Here is a 26,901-nt window from a genome sequence, read left to right on the forward strand (position 1 = left end):
CATTTTCTACTTTGTATTCCTATATCTGCGAAATCCATCTAAAAGTTGTCCTTCCATCTGCGCCTAGGTCTTCCTAATGGTCGTTTTCCGATTGGTCTTCCAGTTAAGACTTTGAAAGCGTTCCTACTTTTTTCCATCCTGGTTACATGACCTGCCCACCTGAGTCTCCTAGACTTGATGACCCTAACAATGTTTGATAAACCGTACAAAATAAGTCCCTGCCGAGATTCGAACGCCATTTTTAGAAAAAATCCATCTGATCACAGTCAGTTCTTACCCGTTGAGGTTAGAACAGACCCTATTATTATACTAGTGATACTGGTGGTGGAAGCAGCGATGAAACTTTTTACGAATTTCGTGACCTCGAAGCAATCACACTCGTGTCCCGGTATGACCGGAACATACCTGGAGAGGACGAAACGTCGTCATACACACGGCGAATTAAGAGAACTTACATGTTTTCTGCTGGTCTAGTGACTAGCGCGTGCATTTTTTGCTCTAGTAGTCTTGTGTTCGATTCCCGTTAAGAGTCTATTAAAATCTTACCTTAACTAGAATTTACTTTCATTAATCATCCGTCTCCTTTAGCCTAAAGAACTTAAACGTTGAGAAAAGTATATGGGAAAAATGTTAGAAAGATTATACATGCAAAATCGAGGTTCAGTGTTTTGTAAGCTATTGACAAAATAATAGAAAGACAGGAAAGAAAATCTCTTGAGAACTGAACCTGAACAGCATTTTAGCATTCATGTTTAATTTGCTACTAACGTGACACATTAAATTCAATGTAATATAAATATTATACACAAAATTTGCTACTTGACTGTTGATAACATAGAAAATGCTAGGATTGTTAAACATTAAACATAACATCTCATTGGGGCGCGGTGGCTCAGTGGTAGAGCGTTCACCTCCGGTGCTTGGGGTTCCTAGTTCGAGCCCAGCTCGCGCCGTGTGGACTTTGTGGTGGACTAACACCGTGATCGTGGGTTTTCTTGGGGTTCTCACACTTTCTTCATTCTACCATTTCACTCATTTCTCATTATCCCCGTCTCCTATAGCCTAACCGGCATAACCGTGGGACGTTAAACTTAAAGATTTCATTTTCATAACATCTCATTTTTTATATCAAGAAGTAACTTAAATACAGTAACAATACTATTAATCTTCATCTACATAGTATATAAATGAAAAAAATACGTTGTCTACCATAAAGAAAAATGGCCGAACCGTTCGATATTAAATTTATTAACATAGTTAACACCTCGGACTGGATTGTTGAGGACTAGCTTGGGGAAGTAATATTCCCAGAAGTAGTAACTAAATACACGGTTCTGATTGGATGGCGTTATCCATGTCTTGCCATGTAGTATACATCTAACATAAATCAGACAATTACTGTTGTCGACCCTCGTGGCCGAGTGTGCTAGCGCTATAGGTTAATAATGGGAAACGTTTATGTCTTGGGTTCGAACCCGGCCCAAAGGTAGTTGCTTAATTTTTTTGTTATCTTCATAACACTTCTTTCATTAAAAATAGATGAAAATAATACTCAAATAGTGATTTATTTACTTTTGTGCAGAAACGTAATAATAATAGTGGTAGTAGTAGGAGTAGAAATAGTAGGAGTAGGAAGGGTTAGAAGCTTAAAATTTATGATATAAATTTTTTGACCAACTTAAACAGCTAGCTAGCGTAACGCGCGAATAGCAGGCTAGGGTAGCGCGTGAAAAACGTACTTCGAGAGGGTGTTAAAACTTATGCCAAAAATAGAATATCTAATACCTGTCAGATGAAACTTTATACATAAAAACCTTATTTAAAACGAGTGGTATCAATAAACAACGCGGAATACGTTAATATTGAATATCTTAATATTGCTAGTTAATATTGAATATTCAAAGTATTTACAACTGATTGGCACATTTCTTTTGTTTTATGTATAGTAAATATATGATGAATTAATATTTCACTTATAGTAACAAATGGCTACATTATTGGTTGAAGCAAAACACAAAAACTGGCTCCAGCAGGAATCAAACCCAGGATCTTTTCCACGAAAGAAATTGATCCTCGTATCTCTGCAACGCCGTTACTTGATAACTTCACGCGTCGTGTTATACATAAGGCGAGTTGGAATCTTTAAAACGCTTTTTCCCACTATATCTGGCTATTGCGCTCCTCCAGTTTGTAATATTAACACCTTAAATTGTATATATAGTGGCCCCGAAGTTAATTTACCTTTCCCCAAGCTAGTTAACTCTAGTTGGGCGTTTCTCATGTTTTTTTTTTTTTCATACAATACATGTTGTAAGCGAGGAAAGGCGTATTAAAAATATACTTCAAAGATAGAGTTTCTGACGAATCACTCATCATAGGAAGATGAAACTCGGCATTTAAACTCTTTCTTGCAAATCTGTGACCACATGGTCCATCGTTTTCGGAAATCCCAACTCTAGCAAAGAAAACAAGGCAACTGCTGCAATCAAAGGCGCCTATCATGGGGGATCCGGGGGGCCCGGGTCTCTGCAAAGCTCATGTGGGGCCCCTGCATTGTATTTATGAATATACAATATTTGGCATAATTTGAATGCAATTTGTCTTAAAATACTCATATATGCCTTTTTATCTGAATGACCCCCAAATTTACAGAGAAATCGGCGTGCTTGGCTACAGTATCTTCATTTCCAATTTTGTGTTCATAAACTGGCCATGTGAGTAAGCATTTTAGCTATTTCAAATAAATCTAGATGATATTTAGCAGCTGGATTCACTTGGATCTTTTTCATTCCTCTCCGATTGATATGCTATTTTATTGGGAGAGTGGTTTCAATATTTCGCAAATAATATTTCCATAAACTTATTCTTCTCGTTCGAAGAATGAGCATTTCAACTAGTTCGTCTGACCTTTAAAGATTGCTCCAGCCTATATTTTTAAACGAATTGTGTATTCCATTTTTTGATGTTTTAGATAATATTTACGGGTCTTTTGAACCTGTATTAGCGACCTAGAAGCACAGTTTTGGGAAACTAAAAATCAAGTTTAATTATAGGTCACAATAGTTGAGCGAGTGATCACGCGGATTTGTGACTTTAATCTATTTTGGGTTACATGGAAATTGCTCCATGCATAGCATGTAGATTAATAGAGACATTTCACAATTCACAAACCAATCATCTATCCTCAAATTGACAGTTCTAAAACTGATCAGTTGGTTTATTGGTAGTGGAACATCTCTTTCAGCACCGAGACTATATGATACATGGTTCTACAACTTAACTTGGGATCCTAACCTAAATTAACTCCTATCAGGAAATGATCTCTTGATAGGGTTGATTTTATAAATGTTACATTATTTTCATTCTCACGTGAGTATTCCCAAATAGAATATGACCATCCAGAATACATAATGTCTCTGCACTCGGCATGAATACTAGTTTATTAATCATATTCTTATTAAATAGTGAACGTGATTTCTTCTTTCAACATACTGAAACATCTAATAATAAAAACAAAATATACTAATATTGTTTCATTCCTTTTCTCTTTCTGTTTTCACACAGACCAATATTTCTTTGATAAGATTGTGTGTTTTTTTTAAAGTATGCTCAGTTCCTAGTTAAGACAGAGATAAGACAGATACCTGAAAGCGATTCACGTTGTACTGCTTCGGATGCCACCTTGCATATTCAATTACTTACATATTTAGTTTCGGATGTAAGCTTATTTTTATATTTTATTAATACAAAAAACTAGAACACCGTTATTTTTAATCTACCTACTTATAGGTAGAACCATACTTTCAGCCTTATATTATTATCTTAGACAAGAATAAGAAAAAATCTAACAGAATGAAACCATATATAAAACTCTAACACTACAAGTAATGGCTGTTCCTTCGGCGGAAAAAAAAGAAATAAATACTACAAGTAATGGCTGTTCCTTTGACGAAAACCAAAAGAAAATACTACAAGTAATGGCTGTTATTTCGGCGAAAAGAAAAAAATGTGCGCTTGACGAAGATATTCGTACACGGCTCAGCTGATTGGTAGGTTAGAACGTTACCTACTACTCCATATACTCAGGACCTTGTTTTCTTGCTATATACTTTAAACATTCAGCTTGTTATTTCCGTTTCTGTCGTGTTACCATATAACGGTTTCTCTGCTTTCCCTACTTGTCAAATTATTCGTGTTATTTGTTGTGTAAATTGCATTTTCAAAGGTAATGTATTTTGTTGTTTTACCAGGATCCACAGCTTTAAAAGTTTTAAAGGTCAATTACATTAAGCGAACTGATTTTCTCATATCTTCCATCCCTTCAAGGGGCAAGAGATACTATCCCAAAAAACATGCATTTTCTTATGAGACACAGAATCTCTCCTATCTATGTAGCATGCAAATCAGTGTGGAATTCATTAGAGGAGGGGAGAAATCTCGCTAACAATTTAGGCACCCTTTTTCTGATAGGTAGGGGAGAATGATAAATGTGGGAGAAATTTCGCCCAAGCACTTGGAGGGATGGTCACCCTGGGCCCAGAAATGGGGCTGCAATTCTTAAGTTGGCAAGAGCTGGCCAAGATCCTCAGTTCTCCCTCCTCTAGAAAATCAGTAAAGAAAACATTGGTTACTACTGTGTTAGTTAAGTTTTATTTGGAAGAACTAATTGTCTGCTGAAAACTAGACAAAAAGCATAGTTAATATTCAAAAATGGACGAAACATGTGATATTTGTGAAACGTAAGAGAGAGAGAGAGAATTAGCCTGCACATAATAGTGTCCCTCCGTTACAAATTTAAACAAAGGAGCCTTCTTCGTTAGGTTTCTTAGATGAATGGTTAGCGTAATGAACTTGTGCGCATAGAGTCGCGGGTTCGAATCCACATAAAGCACATTGTTTCTTTTTTTTTTTAGCTACATTTATTTTGAGCATTCCACAAGTTCTGTTGAGACTTATATATAGTCTCAGGCAATTTGAGCCGAATTTATTTTCAAATATGAGACTCAATGTTTTTCTCTTACTTGCAATATTTCAAATTTGATATCAAATCTTACAACGTTAATTCCACTCATTGTCCCAAGTCAGATTATGATGAAATTTTGCACAGCGATGACTGTGGGGTGTTAATACAATACTCCATTCTTACTGTAATATGTTTAAATATAGTGCGGTGGCTCAGTGGTAGAACGTTCACCTCTGGTGCTTGGAGTCCCGGGTTCGACCCCAGCCCCGCCAAGTGAACTTTATGGGGGTACGAATACCGTGTGCGTGGGTTTTCTCGGGGCTCTCCCCTTTCTTCCTACTTTCTTCATTCCACCATTTCATTCATTACTCATCATCACCGTCTCCTTAAGCATAGCCGTGGGACGTAAAACTCAAAGATTTTTCATCATCACCGTCTCCTTTAGCCTGCTTGCATTTTTGCCGATCAAAAAAGTTTCGGCATTCTTGCCAATTTTGATTTCGAGTACAGAACCGAACCAACCCCTGCAGGGTTCTAACCCGTTCCTACTACTACTAGTACTAGTACTACTATTACTACTACTACTACTACTTTCTTCGTGGCTAAGCGGTTAGCGTACGCGTCTTTGGCGTGGGAGACCCGGGTTCGATTCCCGGCGGGAGCTCTTGTGGTTCGGATTCCACGTTAATCAGTAGGTCCACGTCTCATATAGCCTCGCTGCTAAACGGGATGTTAAACTCAAAATCAACTCAACTCAACTACTATTACTACTACTTTTGCTGTGGATATATACAGTACAAGGGCAAACTTATTTCAATGAAAGAAGTTTAATGAAAATTTTTAAAAAAATAATCGTTAAATCACTTTTTGAATATTATTTTTAACCTTACTTTAACGAAAGAAGTGTTATAAAAAATTTTAAAAATAATAAACTTTCCACATGCAGGAATTGAACCCACGCCGAAAACGATTTTTATAACTTGCATGTTGCGCTAGTCCACTTTTTTTTTTTTTTTAAATGAAAATTTATTGTAACTCAAGAATCAATTACATTGAAGCGGTTAGGCTTTTGGCACAAAGAAAGGAAGTTACTAGAACAATGAGTTGGCTATAAAATTTGCAAATAGCTTATTACGTACATCCTTTGCTAATTTGGAGTATTCTTTTTGTAAATACTGTACATAGAAGGCTCCCCCTGCTTCTAAGTTGGAATTAAAAATATATTTGACGGTCGTTCCTATATACCAATTGACACTATGTTGTTTACTAACAGGATAAAAACGATAATCAGGTCTTAAAACTATGCTAATATTTATATTGCGTTCCGAACTACGAGTAAGAATGGCTAAAAAGTGACGTAACTGAGACCAGATTTTTGTGGATTCCAGACATGTCGTGATTCTATGAATCAACGTATCTATATTGTTACATCTATTGCAAAGAGCATCAGGACTAAAACCATATTTGTTTCTCTTTTCTTTAGTATCAATAACATTATGGACAATCATAAACCAGATAGATTTGCTGGCAACACACAAGGTCAAGTCATTGATATTGGCCCAAATATTGGACCAATTACACAAGTACTCATCTAACACAATTTTAGGTGGGACATATAATCTAGTCATTTTAAAAACATACAGCTGTTTACTACTTAAAGTTTTAAAATCAAAAAGCTGCGACAGATATATATAATCACACAAAACAGTTTCCAAGTACTTACAGCTTTGAGGGAGATGAGCCATACACAGGGGTAGACTCCTCTCTGTTCGTGCTAATACGTAAGTGAGCAGTTGTTGTGTTACACTATTCGCTTCGTCTGTGTACAAGGTCATTGAGCGAGTAACATACAAACTTGCAGCTTTTTCTTGCACATTGAACAGACCGATGCCACCTTGTGAATGTAAACAACACATTACATCATATTTAACACGAAAGACCTGATGTTTCCATAGAAACCAACCACATAAACTTTGAATTTGTTTTCCTATGAGTTGAGGCATAGGTAATACATTTGCCAAATACCAGATTTTGCTTAAGAGATAAACATTTATAAATTTAGCTCTAGAATATAAACATAGATTTCTGGATTGATTTACATAACCTGAATGACGCAGTGTGTTTACAATATTCGTATAGTTATGATCAATAGTGTGCATTATGTTTGAATAAAAGGTAATTCCTAAAATTTTGATACTGTCGGCCTGAGGGACGGTATCTATATCATTAAAATCAATACTATTGTTTATGTTTAACATATGCGATTTACAAACATTTAATCTAGCCCCAGATGCTACCTCATATTCACGAACACATTCCATCATGAGAGAATAATCTAGTTTTGAAGAGACAAAAACTGTTACATCATCTGCATAACTAGCCACTTTTATAGCAGGGGTAATAATATTTAGACCAGTTAGGCGGTCATTCATAGCATATAACAGGGGAGCAAGGCTAATAGCAAAACTCAACATTGAAAGGGGATCACCTTGTCTTATTGAACGTTTGATGGGAATGTTGTTGGATAGGTGACCGTTAACATTTAACTTCGTATGAGCATCTTTATAAAAATATTTCATCCATGTAACAAATTGTTCATTAAAACCGAATTTTCTGAAAACAGACCATAAGTACGAGTGTTCAATATTATCAAAGGCGTTTTTAAAATCTAAATTTATCAGAGCCGCTTTAAGAGCGCAATCATTACAAATAGTAATACTATCTCGAATAGTTAATAAAAGGTGATAGATGGTTTTCTGTTTAACAGCCACATATTGCAAATTTTGTAATAACTTATCCATGTAGTCCTGTAGTCTGTTTTTAATACATCTACTAAAAATTTTGATATCTGTATTAAGAAGGGATATAGGTCTATAATGGCTAACATTAGATGGTTGAACAGTTTTAGGGATAAAGACCGTGACGGCTGGATTAGGGCGCTTGATAGTCTCTGAAGCAAAGAACCATTCATTTACAATCAATGTTAGTGTATCGCCCATTATATCCCAAAATTTAACATATAAACGGCCAGAGATAGAGTCGGGCCCAGGAGATTTTCCTTTTTTTGCAGCATTTACAGCTCTTTGTACTTCATTTTTAGTAAACGGAGCACATAAAATTTGATTGTCTTCATCATTTAGCACTGCAGGCACACTGTCAAGTAATTTATTTTCGCAGCCGGTAGCAGCAGCGACTCCAAATAACTGGTAGTAATAATCATACAGGGTGTTACGAATATTGTCCTGAGTAGTTTGAATGGAGCCTTGAGCATCTGTGAGTGACGTGATGAGTTTCCTCCGTCCACGTTTGGCTTCTGTTAACACATGTGTAAGAGAGCATTGTTCTTCTTCCGGAAACCCTGGAACTTTACTACGTAACCTAATCCCTTCCATTTTCTGTTTATGGAATTGTAATAATTTGGCTTTGTATTTACGTACAGAGATAAGGGCCGAGCGATTTGTCATCGCTTCAGTTTGTGCCTCTAATAGACATTTATAATAGAAATTATAAAGTTTTCGCTTATCAGCATAAATTTCAGAGGAATACCACCTACAAAAGCTTCGGATTTTGTCCTTACAGTATTGATTCCACCACTCAATATATGTTTTAAACCACTTCTTTTGTTTAAGCCAATAAGCCCACTTTTTAGAAAAGAGCTGACAAAATGACTCATCATTGAGCAGACTTTCATTCATGTGATAATATCCCCGTCCCCGAGCAATCTTCTGGTCATTAATTTTAATTTCCATTATTAAACAGAGATGATCAGTGAAACACGTGGGATATCGGTATACTGAAACAACCTGGGATTTGAAGTTATCATTTACATAAATCCTGTCTATCCTTGAGCTCGAAGTTTTTGTAATAAATGTGTCCCCCCTTAAATCTGGGTGTTTGAAGTCCCACACATCTACCAAAGACAAATTCTTTACCAATTCATTTAAGGTAGGGCAATAATGGTAAGTTGGTTCTGTTGTGTGAGTTATACTTGAATTATGATCTCCGCCAAAGATAACATTATTTGGGCCACTAAAAAACGGCGCTACCTCATTTGCATAAAAATTATTCCGTTCTTTTCTATTATGGCTTCCACTGGGCGCATAAACATTGATTAGAGTGATATCATTAACCTGACCTTTGATAATTCGACCATTAGGATGTAATTCTACATTTGTAAGCGGGATGCCTTCTTTAACCAAAATTGCAGTACCAAGGCTATTATATGTACAATTATTATATACATTATATGATGGATGTACGTTTACAATCTTTGGACCAACTTCTTGGAGAAAAGCTACATCTATTTCAGATTTAAGTAGAAAGTCATTGAGAGCTTCAAGTTTGACTGGCGATTGTATTCCGTTGATATTTATAGTTGCTAGTTTTAAGATAGTACACATAAATATTGTTATAGGAAGTTGTCTAATGTTAGCAACACACTTCATAATACCACACCACTATTTGGCTGCAAGCACTGTGTTTCTGAATGTTTAGGTAGGAGTAGAAACTGTGGGTGACTCACCTGAAGAAGGAACTGCGGTATCAGGTAGATATTCCGTACTCACTAATTTAGCTACAGACGACCGGGTGATCCTAGGTGATACTTCTAAGGGTCCTTGATCCGTCTTCTTAGGTTGTTTTACTTGAGCTATAGCCGTTCCTGCTTTCTTCCGTTTCTTGTCTTGGGAGGCTTCCTGGGAATTCCGGGCATCAGATCCTTTTTTCCCACTAGGACAACTCACAGGGGGGAAAGGATGATCTTTTTCCTTGGACTGAACTGGACAAATGGGACTTACAGAGGAAACTTCCGATACACTATAGATGCACTCGAGCTTCTGATCACCATCAACAACACTACTGGAGGAGGAATCACTGTCTATCAAAAGCGTCTTTCTATCTTGTTCAGTGACAACTTGATGTTCCCGTGGAAAATCAGACTCAGCCAGTGAAGAAGCACCATGTAAAGCTGGAGGGGCTGCAGATGAGGTCCTGTCCTGACTATCACTAATATCCTTGGGAGAGACGTTTTCCTTAATTGCTCCGGAACATGGTCGGCTAGGAACACTGTCTTTTGGCACTATCGGAGTAGTGTTTAGAGAACGGCCCTGTATCACAGGGGTAGTAAGCTCAGTCATTAACTTTGGAAAGTCAACATCTGACTTTAAAGTAGGCAAATTAGCAGGTTTAACCACATTAATTTCTTGGGTTGGCGAAACCCGAGAGCGTTCCTTATCACTTTCAGTATGTTCCATGGTTGTTGTTGAAACAAAGGCCCGTTTTTGACGCTGAAAACATTGATCTTGTAAATGATCTCTAGATTGGCAGTAATAACAAGTACGGTCCTGACCGAAATAAGTTACTAGGAACTTCTGGTTACGAATATCCAGGAAGGACGGTATAGGTTTAAACAAATACATAGTCACGATCTTTCGTCCAGATCTAACTTTATAAATATGAGTATCGTCATAAATTTCGTCTTTTATACTTTTACATTCTCCATAGATAGACAAGGCACGCGTGACATCAGTATCACTATATTCCGTGGGAATAGCATGTATTCGCACATAGGTTAAAGGTCGATCAGCTAATTCTAAAGTCACGGGGTATGTTCCACTATCATCTTGAAATTTAACACTATCACCATGATCTCTTAATAATTTGTCACACAACAAGTCAGACAATAACTTAATATACACACATTTACGATAAATATCCAACTCAATACTCAGTATTTGTTCTTCCTTTAACTTAAACGTAGTTTGAATAAACTCATGGATTTTTATTGTGGACGGACGGTTAGGAATCGCACGAAATCCTAATTTTAATGTATTGACACGTTTGATAGACATTTTATAATTCTAAATAAACTCACTAGTCACCACTAAACTGAAATATATTGTAATCAAGTCAGCGTAAATTCCAAGCAAACACAAAGTACACTGGGCGCATTCAATGCCTCTCGCACGATACGACACTGGACGGACGACCAGCGAAAGACGTGTTACCTCTTGGGCAGCTAACACGCGAGTCTAGTCCACTCGGCTATGAAGGCCGACAGCAGTTACCGTTTACTTTGTTATACGTACGGCGTGACTCGTGATGTCGTATCTGTATCGGCCAATCAGATCAGAGGAATACTGAAACGTTTTTGATCCGTAAATGTGCAGCCTACTTGGCATAATCGTAGGACATAAACCTGCAAGATTTCATTTTACATTATGTATTATGTGATTCAAGGTATGTGTATTCGCGACGTAGCTTATGTGTCGATCTTTTATCCCACCTTTGGTAATCGCGACTTAACTTGTATTATCTTTCGACTCCCCTTGGAGACACTCCTGCGATCGCTCCTGAATGGGACTAGTGGAAAATGATTATGTCTCACAATGTAGAATAAGTTTTCATCCGAATAATATTCATCCATATTTCTTTTGTTATTCCTACAAGTCTTCTACTATCAGTCTTAGATATAAAAGCACGTAAACTCCTTCCTAGATTGTACGCCTAAATATCTGCTTTATAACCTTGATTTGCGCTGTTCCTCTCGAGCACCATCCCATTTTATTGCGTTATCCGCACGAATTAAAACTTCAGTGATCATTAATTGACATTATTGCTTTTATACAATATTCATATACATGATTACGGATCGCTTGTTTAGATATCTTCGTCAACAGGGGACAGTCAAATTTAGTATTGTAGAAGCTCTATCTGCTACGTTCCGCGAAAGTTTATTATTATTATTATTATTATTATTATTATTATTATTATTATTATTATTATTATTATTATTATTATTATTATTATTATTATTATTTGTGGTTTCTTGCTCTGTACGAAAGTATTTCAACGAAACTGCTGCTAATTACTGAGAGTATTCTTATGATAGTTGACCATAATAGGGCAATGGTGCTCAGTAGCTACACATAAGACTTGTTTTATGGCAATGTTGCTTTGAAATAAACAACCTGTATTTTGTAACCAAAGTAGAAAAATACTTTAAAAATTACGAAATTATGATCAGGAAAACATGGTTCAACCATAAAAGCAAACTAAATATTTTAATGGTAATGCTATCAATGCTTGCCAATTAAAGGGTTAATTAGTCGAATAATAACAAGACTGGAATAAATTTTATACAATTATTGTTTTTAAAATCAATTCCACTCAACTATCTTTTCATTTCGCTTCCGCCCAGAGATGCTTACAAGGGAGTTTCCAATTCACATTACGAAACTCCGCGACACATTTGATTTATATTCGTCACAAGTTGACAAACTTAACGCACTATATGCCCACAAACATAATCACAGCACTTGTTGCCTCCAAATTGCAATTCACGCGGAATCGTGTAATGTTTTTCTCTCTTATAAACATGAACAATGTCATAAGCCTCTAACTAAAAATAAAATAAAAGAAATAAAAAAAAAGTCCAGGCCGAGAATAGAACCAAGTACTATCGTAACCTGAAACCAGCGTTCTAACTACCTGAACACGAAACAACTATTTCAAAATGTCCTTGTTTAATTATTTACATTGAGCTGAACATTTTGTTTGACCAGCATATTCACTATTTATAAACTTCTTCTCGAACTTTTTTTTTTTTTTTTTTTTTTTTTTTTTTACATTCTGCGAATTTCCACAATATTATATTTCATGTAAGAAGAAAAAGAGGGGGAATCATTTGATGTATATTGGACACTATTATTCATAACGTGTTATGCGTTGACCTTGTTAGGCACGTTTTGGAAACAGAGTTGACTATCATAGCACAAACGCGTTGTGGTAAAACACTTTAAGTTCTGCGTCTAGAAATGAAACGAAAACACCAAGCACAAGAAAACAAATACTATGATGAAAAAGCTTCATGATTTCATAAAATAGCAACGACCTTCTCGCACTGCATCTCTTGAGTCTCCGTGTTTTTGTCAAGGTGAGGTGTAGCGTAGTGGTTAAACCACGTGGATTCTATTCAGTAGATCGAGGTTCAAATCCTCAGTGGGGTGTTCATACTTTTTTCCAAAGTAGGAAGTAACCACATTTGAAAATATTTGCTTCCCAATGTAGACATCCCAAGAAGAGTTCATAGCTGCCCAATTCCACAATGTAGAATATAATGCAATTGCCCTCGCCTCTCACATACACCTTACTTTGTGGAATTTGCATTGTGGATATTAGAAGCCAGTCATGTGGCATACGCAAAGTAGCCCCTAGAATGCTGAAACTAAGAATTAAGCTTTCACCATAAAGCACTGCAAAATGGCCGGAGTAAGTTTGATTACTCGTGGCCGCATCGTGGGGCAGTGGGAAGGAGGAAATTCAACCAGACAAATTGCAAGTCAACTTGGTCTCAATTTGAAGACAGTAGTGTTGTGGATTCGGAGATTTCAAGAAGAAGGAGAGGATGGATTGAAATCGCGACGAAAAAGGCCGACAAAAGCTACAAACCAAGAACAAGACAGACAAATACTTGAAGAAAACAGGAGGAATCCTTTTCGACCGGCCACTGGAATCCAAAGAGACCTGGGTTTGGGTTGTAGTGCTAAGACGGTTAGAAGAAGATTACAGGCCGCTGGCATACGCCATTGTCGAGCTGCTCGAAAGGTAAGTTATATCAGGAAAAAGTTGTATTTTTTATGTTGATTGACAAAATACATACTGGGTATAACAGTATACATATTTATTTATTTATATGTGAGCATTACCGGTAGCTATGGATAACGTCCCTCGGCGAGGGATAATGTTTCTCAGGATTGAGGGATAACGTCCCTCGGCGAGCACACAATTCGGAGAAAGGAAACGAAGAAAAGAATGGGGAGGGAAGGAAGCGGCCTGGGACCTATATATTAAGTACCATCCCAGCATTCGTCTTTTAGGAGTGAAAGAAATCTCACTGAGGATGGCTGGCGTGAAAAGCTGTTACAACTTTTCGATCGAGTGACCCCACCGGGAATCGAACGCGGGATCGCTCGCACCAAAAGCAAGAGCTTATACCTCACGGGACCACCTGAATACATTTTAAAATGCTTGGGAAAAGATTCTACACAGGGAACATGCATAATACTTACCTTTCATTTTTACTACTGAAGCTCAGCTGCGGAGCTGCACATCTTTGGAAACGTGGGAAAGTTAACTTTGTTTCCTTAAAATGTGTGAGTCGCAAAACTGATGCAAGATTCGATCGTAAAGGAAAGCATTCAGTGGCGTAGCACACTCCCCCCCCCCCCCCCCGCAGAATAAAGAGAAGGGGTCCTAGTGGAAGTAAGGTTGAAATTTTACTTCTTGACATCTTTACTCGTCGCAAGACTTCACCCTCCACGCATTTCGGGGATTGTGGAGGGTTGCTCCTATGCCACTGAAACAATAATGCTCTATCCAACTACCGGTACGTAAGACAAAATCATGTGATACGACGGCAAATGGGATTCCCGAAAAGCAGCAATCGAATCACGACAATTCAGAAAATGAAATCTTTAAGTTTTACGTCCCAGGGTTATACCGGTTAGGCCAAAGGAGACGGTGATGATGAGAGATGAGTAAAATGGTGGAATGAAGAAAGTGGGAGAATCCCGAGAAAACCCACGAGCACGTTGTTTGTCCACCACAAAGTCGACATGGCGCGAGCTGGATCGAACCAGGGACCCAGGGTGAACACTCTACCACTGAGCCACCGCGCTCCCTACACGACAATTCAGAGTAGCATACTTAATCTCCTGCTTAGCCAATTTGCCGACATTACAAATGATGTCGCTTTACATCATTAGGTAGAGAATTTTGACTTTCCGATCAGCTCTGTGACTCTTATGCTTGGAAATATGGAACTCCAAAGATCACTCTTTTCACGGCGGCGGCGTGGAGTTCCGAAACCTAACCTTAGTCGCAAATATATATATATATATATATATATATATATATATATATATATATATATATATATATATATATATATATATATATATATATCAATAGGGTTGTTAACGGTAACGGAACCCAGAGGTGTAAATGGGTTCTACTGGGTTTCGGTTCTGATACCGTAACCGAAATTCACAGAACCTATATTCTCCGATAAATTGTTATCTTCTCCTTTGCTATTTGGATAGCGTACGCGCCTTTGGCATGGTGTCCCAGGTTCGATTCCCGGCAGGAGCTCATGAGGTTCGGATCCCACGGTAAGCTTTAAGTCCACTTCTGATATAACTTCGTTGCTGATTGGAACGCTAAACTAAACCAACCTAAGATAGTTTCGTTTCTAGAACCGAAAGTAATACCTAGGTATTTCTGAGAGTGTCGGTTGTGTTTCTGGAATTGAAACGTATTTTGTAACATAAATGGATTTGGGTTTCAGACCCAAAAAACATTTTTCGACGAATTTCGGTTCTGATTCTGGATCCGTAACCTTATTTCTTAGATAAATGGGTTTCAGTTCTGACAGCGAAAGCCATTTATCTGTGAACATAGGTTTCGGATTCCATAACCAGAACCAAACTTCTGAGAAAATTTAGTTTCGGTTCCAGAATCAGGATCGATATTTGTAAATAATAGGTCTAATTATAATAATAATATGATCGTTCTAGAACCAAAACTGATTGCCAAGAAAATTCCATTTCGGTTCAACAACACAATCAGATCTTAACAGACAAACGGATATGAAACCGTTTTTATGAAACAACACTTTCCAAGTGTAACACACTGATTTTGATAAAATGTGGCATGTAGATACTTCACATGAAATAAATGAATAGTTTTTTTGTTATTGCGAAAAACGGTTAGGGGGGCCCCAACCAAACTTTTAACGCACAAAGTTAACGCACAAAAGGCAAGACGACGTTGACCGAATTCAACGAAATTGTGCAAAGATATTGTAGATGTAAAATAATGGAATATGTTTCGTAATTTCCTGGAAAAGCGGTTGGTTGGGGCACAGGCCCCTCCTAACATTTGATCACGAAATATAAAAAGTGCTACTAATTGTATGTCATAAATGGTTAAGGGGCATGGAGAATTGCAACGAAACAGTGTAAGAACAATGCGGAAACTATAAAAGAATAAACCTACGTGATTTTTTCCGCGGATAAACGGCGTTAGAGGACAAAAGCCCCCACCCAAACGTCTTAAATTTGACGTCCAAAGGCAAGAAAATGTTGACCGAAGTGAATACAATGGTGCACGGACGTTGTAGACGTAAATGAGGGAATAAGTGTTTCGTATTATTCTGGACAAATGGTTGGGGGGGGATGCAGACCCCTCCAAACAGTTGTGCATGAAATATTGACAGTAATAATACGTATACGTCAAAAATGCCTATGGGACAAAGAGAATTGAACCGAAACAATGTGTAAGGACAATACGCAACAAATAAACGAATACGTATTATGTAGTTTGTGCAGAAAACAGTATGGGGATTAAGGCGCCCTACAAAAAAGTAAATATTACCGCAGAACTGCACGAAAGAGTGAGGCGAAGCGAATGAAATATTGCACAGATATTGTAGTCATAAAAGGAGAGAATAATTGTTTCGTATGTTTTGGAACAAAACAGTTCGGTGGGGCACAGACCCCTCCAAAAATTTGATCACGGAATATCAACAGTGCTATTCAAAAGTGCTTAAAGGACACGGGGAATTGCTACGAAACTTTGTTGAACAGATGAATTAGAAAGGTAAGCAACTACAAGTAGTATTCTTATAAAATGGCGTTACATTTTCCTACTTGACACAAATGTCATTGATAAGAACCACTGTCGTCATTCAAGACAAAACCTTATTTTACATCTACAGAATCTATGCACAATTTCATTCGCTTCAGTCGAACGTTTCTTGTGTTCCTGCGGTAATATCTCCTTTTCTCAGAGAGATCTTGGCCCCTACACGGTTATTCTGTACAAACTAACAAAATACGTATTCTTTTATTTGTTGCATATTGTCCTTACACTGTTTTGTTGCAGTTGTCTATGTCCTATAAGCACTTTTGACGTATACATCTTACTACAGTCGATATTTCGTGCTCAACTGTTTGAAGGGGTCTATGCCCCACCCAATCGTTTTTCCAGGAGAACGAAACAGGTATTCCTTTATTTTACGTCTGTAATGTCTGTGCACAATTTTATTCCCTTCGGTCCACTTCTTGCCTTGCGGACGTCAAATTTAAGAACTTTGGGTGGGGACTTTTGCCCCCTATAACAGTTTCCCCGCAGAATATAAAAAAAACCGTCTTCGTTTAGTTTTTGCGTATTGTAGGTACACATAGTTTTGTTGTAATTCTTCATGTCCTGTAGGTACTTCTGACGTACTGTTATTAGCACTTTTAATATTTCATGATCAAAAGTTTGGAGAGCTCTCTGCTTCACCTAACGTTTTTTTTTTTTCAGGAATATACGGAACCCGTATTCCTCATTTTACGTCTATAATATCTCTGCACACTTTTATTTACTTCGTTCCACTTCGTCTTGCCTTTAGGGCGTCAACTTTCAATTCTCAAGACAGTGGCTATTGAAGAAAGCAGTGCCATTCAATAGTAATAGACTGTGTTCTCTATTAGAAAATTAGAAGACTGAAATTGTAAAGATACAAAACGACTACCATGGGGGGAGTGTACACTTGTTTCACAGTAACAATTATAAATGTCCATGTTCTCATACACTTTCGGGTCCTATAATACAGTATCTCAATATTCAATGCAAATGTGATCAGCTTCACTAATAGCAGTGAATTTTCTCTTTCGTTGCAGGTGTCAATGGATGATCGTCACCGGGCAAGAAGATTAGAATTCGCCCAGCAACACGTAGGAAACAACCAGGATTACTGGAACAGTGTTGTTTGGAGTGACGAAAAAGTATTCTACACAGACGAAAGAGGTTCGCTTTTCGTCTGGCGACCAGGCAATGCAAGATTATCCCCTGAATATGTTTTGCAACAACAAAGACAAGGAAGAATATCCGTGTCTGTTTGGGGTTGGATGAATGCAAATGGAGTCGGAGACTTGACCGTGACAACTCCAAGGATGAATGCCGAGGAATACACATCAATCCTGGAAACACATTTACTGGACAGTTTTAGAGCAATATATCCCCAAGAAGAAGTACCCACATTTCGTTTTGTTCATGACAACTCCAGTGTGCATACTGCTCATCAGACTAGAAACTGGTTATTACAACATCCAGAAATCGACGTTTTGCAGTGGCCACCAAAATCACCTGACCTGAATCCCATTGAAAACCTTTGGGCCATAATGGTTAGAGAATGGGATCCAGGTCAAAGGAATACAAGGGCAGCATTGGTGGAACATGTTTTCGACGTGTGGGAATCGCTGCGACGTCGCCCCGGAATATGCAGCAGGCTAGTTGGCAGCATGCGTCAGCGACTGCAAGACGTTTTGGATAACGATGGGTGGTGGACACATTACTAAGTTACAACGATAATGTATATTTTGTATGTCGTTCTAAGTATTGTTTCTATTTACGGGCAAAAGTGCTATTTAAAAGGCACAAGCTGTTAAGAAGAAGAAGAAGAAAAGATATAATTTTAAATATTTTGTATTATATCGATATATTTCTTGTTTTTCGTTGCTATGACAACCTGTTTATTAAGTTGATATGGTAACTAAGAAAGATAGAACGAAGAACCATCTTGTAGGAATGTGATTGTTCATTATTTCAGTGTGACAAATTTGATATATAGTACGAAATATATTCTGAAGTGGATACTCGTGGTGTAATTTTATCATAATCTTCCGTAGTATATAAATATTCAATACACATTTGGAATCAGAGAATGTAGATTGTGGCGCTTCTGATTATGAGAAATGAATGAAATGGTGGAATGAAGAAAGTGGGAGGAAACGGGAGAACCCCGAGAAAACCCACGAGCACGGTGTTTGTTCACCACAAAGTCCACACGGCGCGAGCTGGGATTGAACCAGGGACCCCAAGCACCGGAGTTGAACGCTCTACCACTGAGCCACAGCGCCCCCCGCATAATTTCCAATCTATATACAAACCTATGATGTCAATCATGCCTGAAAGACCTCACGCTTTCATTTCTATTGACTTGTATGGACATCTTCCTCGAGCATCTAGTGGTAATACTTTTCTTTTTACTGTTATGGATGTTTTCACGAGATATTTAGTGGCGTATCCTTTACGAAAAGCAACTTCGTCTGCGTTTTGCATGTGTACATACCACATTGTGGGCCAATTGAACATACTTTGTGTGATAATGGTGGACAATTTCGTAGTAATTTACTTATTCGTGCGATGAATAATGCCAACATTAAAGTACATTTCGTTACTCTATACCATCCAAGTAGCTCTATTGTTGAAAATGTTCATCGAAATCTTGGTATGTTATCTCGACACTGTTGTAAAAACAAACACACAGATTGGATTAAGTATGTGACGGAAATTACCTACTTTTTAAATTATTCAGTTTCCGATACCTTGGGAGTTGCTCCGGCGAATATTCATAATGAAACTAATTCAATAAAAACTCTAAAACAGCATTTTAATGTTAAACTTAATGAGAATGGTGAATTGGGTTATTCACACCTTGTCAGTATGGTAAGTCTTCGTAGAACACAATTTCTTTTGAGAAAGCAAAAGATCGAACGTCAAAAGACAGGTAGATCCAAAATTCAGTCAATGATCTGGTTTTTTTGAGGTTACATCCACAAAGTGATGCGTCATTGAAGAGAATTTATAAGTTCTGCGATTTATATGCTGGACCTTATTTATATATTACATAAGGTAACCCTAAGGTTTTTGAATTAAAGGATGTAAAGACTGGTAAACTTTTGGGTTTACGAAATATTGACGAACTAAAGTTATGGCGTCCGTCAAAGAATACCAAAAGTAAATGGATGCATTTAGTTGAAAAATTAGTTCCTACAGAAGTTTTATCTAAAATCAATATAGATAATATCGAAATTTCAGATAAATCCTTAGTGTAATCATTTCTTTATTGTGTGATCATTTTTTGTGATATCAATTAGTTTTTGTTTTGTTTCACTTTGAATATTGTTATGATTTCATTGTAATATTTATTTCGTTCACATTCTATGCAATCACATCTATACATTAATACAAATATTGTTTATCAAAGTTATGTGCTAACTATGCTCGAATGAGTGAAATAGGTTATGTTATATTTTAGTTTACATCAACTTTATTGTTAACAAGTATAAATCGTATTGAATTAAAGAATCTATTTAGGACCTAAATAATTAAAAAACTTACCACATTTGAATGTCTTACTCATCGATAATTTTATAAAATTAAAATAAAATTGATTAATGGACAAATATAAAAATGTTATTGAGATAAAAATGAAAATAATATATTATTTTATGAATTGTAATTTTTATATGTAAAGACTATTCAAAAAGTAAGGTAACTATGTATATGAAATGTTTAACGGTCCAGGATTTTTTCTTCAACTGTAATCAATTTAAGGTCCTATAGTTCGGGAGCCATACATACAACGATAATGTATATTTGGTATGTTCTTCTAAGTATTGTTTCTATTTACGGGCAAAAGTGCTAATTAAAACGCACAAGCTGCTAAGAAGAAGAAGAAGAAAAAGATATAAAGAAATAATTTTAAATATTTTGTATTACATCGATATATTTCTTGTTTTTCGTCGCTATGACAACCTGTTTATTTAGTTGATATGGTAACTAAGAAAGATAGAACGAAGAACCATCTTGTAGGAATGTGATTGTTCATTATTTAAATGTGACTAATTCGATATATAGTACGAAATATATATTCTGAAGTGGATACTCGTGGTGTGATTTTATCCTAATCTTACGTAGTATATAAATATTCAATATATATTTGGAATAAGGGATTGTAACGGAAGAAATAACGTTACAAAGTAGGGTACGTGTGAAATATCTTTGTTAGTTTTTTAATCTATAGAAAGTTGTTGTGACCTGCTTTTCAGCAAGTCACAGCATTGTTTTTACTAAGGTATTGATATAAAAGTGTTGTTGAATTTAACCATTTTGGTGCGCTACAAGCTACAGTACGGTATATGGATACCAGAGTACACAGTGAAAGTGCAGTTTGATTTCGTTTCAGTTTGTAAATTAATTCAATTTAGTTTCATTACATTTACTACGTTTACGTTTATTAGTGCGTAATTAGTCTGAATTTATTTGATTAACTAGTCAAGTATAGTATAGTTATGCAGTGATCAGGAACAGTAGAGTTCCATATGTATGCAATTTCTTGGCATATTGGATATAACACTAAAAAGTGTGAACGGCGTTATGATTAAAACGGAATGTAGTATGCTATTCTATATAAAAATGGAAGCAGAAAGACATAGAACAATAGATAAGGGAACTTACAGGGTCCTCAGATCGATTCATTCTGAAGATATATTTTTTATTTTCTATACAACAATTCAAGTTTTTTTTTTTTTTTTTAATTATCCAGTCATCCGAGAAAAGAAAATTGTGTAGAAGCACATTTCACTTTTGTATTCACATTATGAATAAGAAATATGATCATTTCTTGCAGTTCAAACCGTAGACAATAAGTTACTAAATAGTGTTTTTTCGGTCTTTTTATAAACAATGTCCACTGTGTTGTCGTCGGCAGAGCTCTACACTGTAGACCTTAAAGTCGCAAGATTTTGAGGAAAACAGCGTCCATATTATTATTATTATTATTATTATTATTATTATTATTATTATTATTATTATTATTATTATTATTATTACTAGAATGGCAAAAGAAGAAGACATATAGTCGAAGCTATTGATAGGAACAGAAGAGATATACTTTATGCTAGATTCTTTTTTAAGTTTACAAATGAACGTAATAATGCTACATTTATGGATTGACAGCTAAAATTATTAATTTATGAGAACAAGAAATGGAGTATAAATATTTGCTAGCTGAATTTTGTTTCTCTTTTCCTAGATAGGATGTGTTGATTTTGAGTTTAACGTCCCATTCAGCAGCAAGGCTATATGAGACGGGAACTACTGATTCACGTGGAATTCGAACCACATCAGCTCTTGCCGGGAGTGAACCCGGGTCTTTTCGTAGATAGGAAGGTGAGGTGACACCTTGAAAAGAAATGTTCTTGTGACTAGAGTTGTATGTTCGATCACTATTTGTAATTTGTGTTATCCCTTTAATGCTTTATAAACGTTGCATTTAGCGTTGAAGATAATAATAAATTACTGGCGAAATCACGTGTAAAATTCGAAGACCGAGTTAATTGCGTAATTTCGCACACAGATCGAGGTAACGAATCCACAGTAATGTGCGTATGTCTCTTGAACAAACAAATCAGTTTCTCTACTCTGGCCATCCTGCCTCGTAGAGTATGCGATAGCAAGGTGGTCTGAAGATCTTGTAGTCCACGAATCGACGCAGAACCATTTTCATTTCTTAAGCACAAGTAGAAAAAAAAAAAAAACGGGAATTAGGATGCATGAAGTTTACAGCCAACAAGTAAGACCGAACCAAAGGTATGGGCCATTTCGTGATTTGTTTAAAGAAACAATTAAAATGGAAGAAAGTTATTTTGTCTCTGTCTAGGAACAGAGTATAAATAGAAAACAAACTACACTTCTGTCCCGAATTTCTGTCGCATGTCTTTCAAAATTACATAAATAGAAATAACTCTCTTTCTTATGATAGAAAATGTTAAATGTCTTCTTAGAAATATGCAAAAAAAAAAAAAAAAAAAAAAGGACACCAATATTTTCCAACAACAAATTATGGAAAAAAATTAAGAAATAAAGACATTATAATTAATAAAATAATTCTCCGAAACTCATCTACAAATTTTAAGTTTCGTTTTCGTAAGCGTCGCAAACGCGCGGCGAAATTTGCAGAGAAAGAAAGAGGAAATTTTATGCTTTATTAGAAATACAACGTATATCTTTTATAACGTTAGTTACTATATATACTGCACTGCTCTAATAATAATAGATATTATACATTTTATACGTAAACAAACAAATAAAAGAAAATAAGCCATAAAAGATGGGAAGCGATCAGGCAGTTTGTAGCAGTGATTTTCTAATATGCGTTTTCTAAGAGACAGAACCTTAACATACCTTCCTCGAGTGGACGGTTAGCGCACGCTCCCCGAGTATTTCGTTTTTATTCATGATCATCAGTTCGAATCCCCTACGCTCCCTTTTTACTTTTTAGAAGAGATTGGTTCTGTCAATTTCTTAAACAGCGATCTTTTGTTCTAATAAGGTTGCTTAGTATTATCGTCTTCATTCTAGTTTCTTTGAATATTTCCAAATAGTCCAGAATTACGTCCTTTAAATAAAGTATTACAATTATAAAGAATTTTATAAAAAGGAAACTTCGTTTTTAATCATTATCCTAACCGGAAATAAATATTTGAAATGGTTTTTAACATATGACTAAACTTTAATGAAACAATACCTAAGTAAAATATTTACTCCGAATAGTCTCTGCAAGTAATTTGTAGATAATGGACGGAAATAATGAACAATTAAAAGTGTAGTAAGCGATAGTTCTAAACCCAAGTAGAATATTCACTATGCTTCATGAAAATAATAAACATTTTACAAAACTAATGATCTTTTGGCTGTATCGTAAATATTTTAGTGAATAAATAAATAAAATACATATGTATAATTTAATAATCGCAACTGGATAGCTGATTCTGTGGGTGAAGATAATGAATATTACTACCAACTGTTACAAAGGTGGGGGCCGCAGTGGCCCAGTGGAAGCTGGTGGGTGTAGCTAAGCAGCCTGTAGTGTTGTCAACGGCTCGGCTCACGACTCAGTCACCTCAACATACCGAGCCGGTTCGAGATCCATAAAAGTGATTAGATGCTAATACAATACGAAGTATATGTTCTATAAGCCTTTCCCACAATTCTACTGCTTGGGGCTGAAATCAGTCAATACTGAGGAAGTTAATTATTCGTCCCTGATTGAAAACTGTTCCGCGAAGACACCTTTAAACAAATCCCATTTTTATGGAACATAGTGAAATTGATCAAAGACAAGCTCTACAATTCGACTCAACTGACATTTGTGTGTATGTGCGGCCGTTTGCCTGTTTCACAACTATCTTTTATTGTTTTGGTTTCATTTTAATGAAAATTGGCTTATGGTTTCAACTAATAATCCTATTGTTTTGGATTTAACTCTATCAAGAATAAGGGATGAAAGCTAAAACACTCACCCTTTGCACATTCACATATATAACAATTTTGTGTTATAGGCAAAACAACTGAAGATCATTTGATTAGACAAAACATAGGCTATTTTTACTTTAGGCCATCCGCATCATTCGAATTTGTTGCGGGTGAAATTGGCAATGGATAAGCGCGTAAAAGGGACCAAGTTCCTCTGAACTTCGAAACTTGGTTATTTAAATATTATAATAAAATATGTTTAAAAATAACTTCCACCATATTAAGTCAATTTGATTCAAGATGGCATATATTTTCTTTGGGGCTTCTCGATCATCCCTATTAAACGAAGTCAATTGGGGTCAAGAGAAAAATGAAATTAATTTGTTATTGGGAAACAGTAATGAAACTAGATAAGAATTTCATTACCTGGATCCGGTATGACCTAACAAACCTGAAGACGATGGAAATGAAAGTGTCTAGGACACAGTTAAAGAAGCCCTAACCGTTCCTATTGATCTAGTGGGTAGCGTGTGCGCCTGTGGTTCGTGTAGTCTGGGATTTGATTTTCGTTAGGGGATCATTAAAACTTTACTTCAAGAAACATTAGTTTCGTTGATGATCCGTCTCCTTTAGCCTAAAGGACTTTATCGTGGAACGTGAAACTAATTTTTCATTAATGTTCATTTTTAAGTTTTAAATGGAATTATAACAACACGATTCTGCTTTCTCTTCTTACTAAATTTATATTTGCCTTTCTTGTTTGATGAGTGTGTCTGTGTGTGTCAAAACATTGCACTGAAAGATAACTGCAAGGTCTGTAAGAGTATAAGCGCTTGAGAATAACAGAAAAGATAAGTTATTTGATTTTAAGGGATTGTCAAAATTCAATCAAGCGAGCCAGTAAAATTTGTCTTGTATAATGTACGGGGTGGGGAACGGGGGTTATTGCTACACGATCCTAATTAAATGGTCAAAGCAAGGAAGTAATTTAACTGTTTACAATGAATTTTGAACATGCGTAGTTAACACGTGGATTGACTGGAATAGCTTTTATCATTCGCTGTTTTTCTGGGAGAGGAAAGGGGTTTAAATATTTCCCAAATAACATTTTCGTACACTTATTCTTCTCGTATGGAGAATGGAAATTGTAATTAGTTGGTTGATAATTTTTAAACTGATGTGAACAGTGAAAACGTGCTTTGAATATCCAGACGAATGCAACTATGTGTCTAATCATTTTTACATATTTATTTTTAAACTCTGGGTTTACAGTTATACTCAGTCAATAATTTTAAATTAATTGTTGATTCTATTTCATGAGTTTTAGAATATATTTAACTATTAGAGATGCGCACGAGACAAGATTTGAAGCTGTCTCGTCTCGAAAATGTGCTGTAAAAGTGATGTCTCGACTCGAAAAACGTATATTTTTCTATTGGAAGAGCTGTGTCTCGACTCTAATTTTCTCAGGAAAATTCTGTCTCGACTCGACTCGTGCGCATCACTATTAACTACTTAGCCAAGCTTATATTAGGGACCCATAGGCCCAATTTTTAGAAGCTAAAAATCTGAAATTTAATTTTAAGTCACGATGCTTCAGTGAGAAATCAACTTTTATATCCAGCATTGTGATTCTCATTGTGGCTTTTTTAATTGCAACGCATCACGGATCACACCAATCACTTTCTCATAATACTATGAGCTCTAAGACTGATGGGTTGAATGGTTAGAATTTTAACTTAATTTGCAGCACCGAGACTATATGATACATGGGCTTACAGCCTAACGTGTTGTCCCAAACCAGATAAACTCACACTGGAAATCGAACCCAGGTCTTCCGCAGCGAACACTAAGACAGAGCGTACTTCCATTTTTTCATTTATCGTTGCATAATCATAAAATGTTACATTTCCTCTGGATCTGACACGAACTTTTCCAGGTATAATACAAGGTTCCAGGACACATACGGCCTTTAATGATAATAACGCTAGTTTATTAACCATATTTTGGTTAAATACAGGACATGGTTTATTTTTCCAACATGCTTAAAGATCTAATAGACTGACGCGGATAGCTCATATTTTTTTCTTCCTCTCTTTGTTCTCACAAACAGACCAATATTTCATTGACATAATGTGTCAGAACTTAGTAGAAGAAGCAAAATGCTTCACTTCACAGGTAAACCAAAGACAAGACACGCATTTCAAACGACCTTCAGGCGATATTGCTTTGACTTTCTTTGCCTCTAGCGTTTAGTGATGATTCATTGAATAAGTAGTTGCTTACTACTGAAGGAAATTTCAATGGGTGAACAGGAGGGTGGATTGATTTAAATCAGTCTGATTTAAATCACGAACTTAATCAAGATTTAAATCACTTGATTTTTTAAATAAAAGTCGTTGGTTTAAATCAAAATCCGAAATAAATTAAAGTGAAAATAAGTAAAATCCCGTTTCTGTTCTGTTATTTCGATTATGAAAGATAATAAGAAAATACAATGAGACTCAAATTATGTAAGCACAATATGAAAACGAGTATCATGCAGAGGATGATTAGAGAAAATCCCGTTTTGAACGGGTAACGGGTAAATCCTGCTTTCTTCTCTTTGTAACATAGGGTTTTTAAATCGTTAAAACTATTCCAACGGAGAAATCATCATGAAAATTTAAGACGAAAGTTCTTTTGTGCCCACGTCTATTTGTTTGTTTTCAGGTAATAGGGTCGTATTTAGGAAAGCTCGATCCCCTCTGCGAAAAAAAAATAAAAAATAATAGAGTTTAAAACTTCAGGGG

At 36.1% G+C, this 26,901-nt stretch overlaps 1 protein-coding gene across 4 annotated transcripts in view; it reads right to left on the minus strand.

Annotated features, from left to right (window-relative positions):
• LOC145684211 (solute carrier family 35 member F3) overlaps positions 1-26,901 on the minus strand; it is a 279,497-nt gene that overhangs the window by 61,859 nt on the left and 190,737 nt on the right. Inside the window, exon 1 of one of the 4 annotated variants that reach the window (XR_014131253.1) lies at positions 6,687-9,807. The exons of the other annotated variants lie outside the window; for them this stretch is intronic. The gene's annotated coding sequence lies outside the window, so the exon portion shown is untranslated. Of the gene's footprint in view, positions 1-6,686; positions 9,808-26,901 lie in introns of those variants that run through there. 4 annotated transcript variants of the gene reach the window in all.

The sequence above is a fragment of the Thermobia domestica genome, chromosome 4, assembly GCF_964235325.1.
Source record: "Thermobia domestica chromosome 4, izTheDome1.hap1.1, whole genome shotgun sequence".
Lineage (NCBI taxonomy): Eukaryota > Metazoa > Arthropoda > Insecta > Zygentoma > Lepismatidae > Thermobia > Thermobia domestica.